This window comes from Octopus bimaculoides, chromosome 19, assembly GCF_001194135.2.
Source record: "Octopus bimaculoides isolate UCB-OBI-ISO-001 chromosome 19, ASM119413v2, whole genome shotgun sequence".
Taxonomy (NCBI): Eukaryota; Metazoa; Mollusca; class Cephalopoda; order Octopoda; family Octopodidae; genus Octopus; species Octopus bimaculoides.
Window position 1 is genome coordinate 49696199 of NC_068999.1, and position 816 is coordinate 49697014.

General features: G+C 29.4%; 1 long non-coding RNA gene across 1 annotated transcript in view; it reads right to left on the reverse strand.

The window, feature by feature from the left end:
- Positions 1 to 816, reverse strand: part of LOC128250132 (uncharacterized) — an 80496-nt gene that overhangs the window by 2242 nt on the left and 77438 nt on the right. The gene's annotated exons all lie outside the window — the stretch shown is intronic.

Genomic DNA, 816 nt, shown 5'->3' on the forward strand with positions numbered 1-816 from the left:
TATATATATATATATATATATATTATATTAGAACGTTTTGCTATTCTTATTTCTAGTGTGTTTTCTTACGATTGGCATAACAATCTTTTCTATATACAGCATTGTAAATATTTTTAACAAGAATATGACATGGTAGTTACTAGGAATGTCTAATATCTTCTAAGACACAAATACAAAGTTTCGGATTTATGCTAACGTCTAGTCTAGTATACAAAATGTAGGAAATAACATTTTGAACTAAAAGATCGCTGTGGGTATTGAAAGGATATAGCTAAATCTGTACTCTCGAAATTCATTAAAGTATGCGTTTGTCACTGTGGCTTTCACCATAAAAAAAACGTATGCAACTTTCTCATGAATTCCGAAATATTTCGAGCATTGATATATGAAGAAAAGGGGAAATAACCAAGCCACTCATATTGATATTTTTTTCCCTGTTCAACAAGCGCTCATCGATTGAGATTGAACTGCGAACACATCTATCCGAGATAAACTTCATCGGTGTGTTCAGTGAGAATGTTATGGCCGGATCTGTCACTCATTTTTTTTTGTAAATGTTACACAAATACAACTTATAGCCACCACCAAAAGTATTGTGAACGACATTAATTTTCTTGTTTCCTGCAGCTGCCTAGAAATGTTAGCAAGGAGTTCACTAACCGTACGTGAATATATAATATATATATTTATTTAAATACATATATATTCACACACACATATATGTATGTATGTATGTATGTATGTATGTATGTATGTATGTATGTATGTATGTATGTATATATATATATATATATATATATCATTTATTATATATAT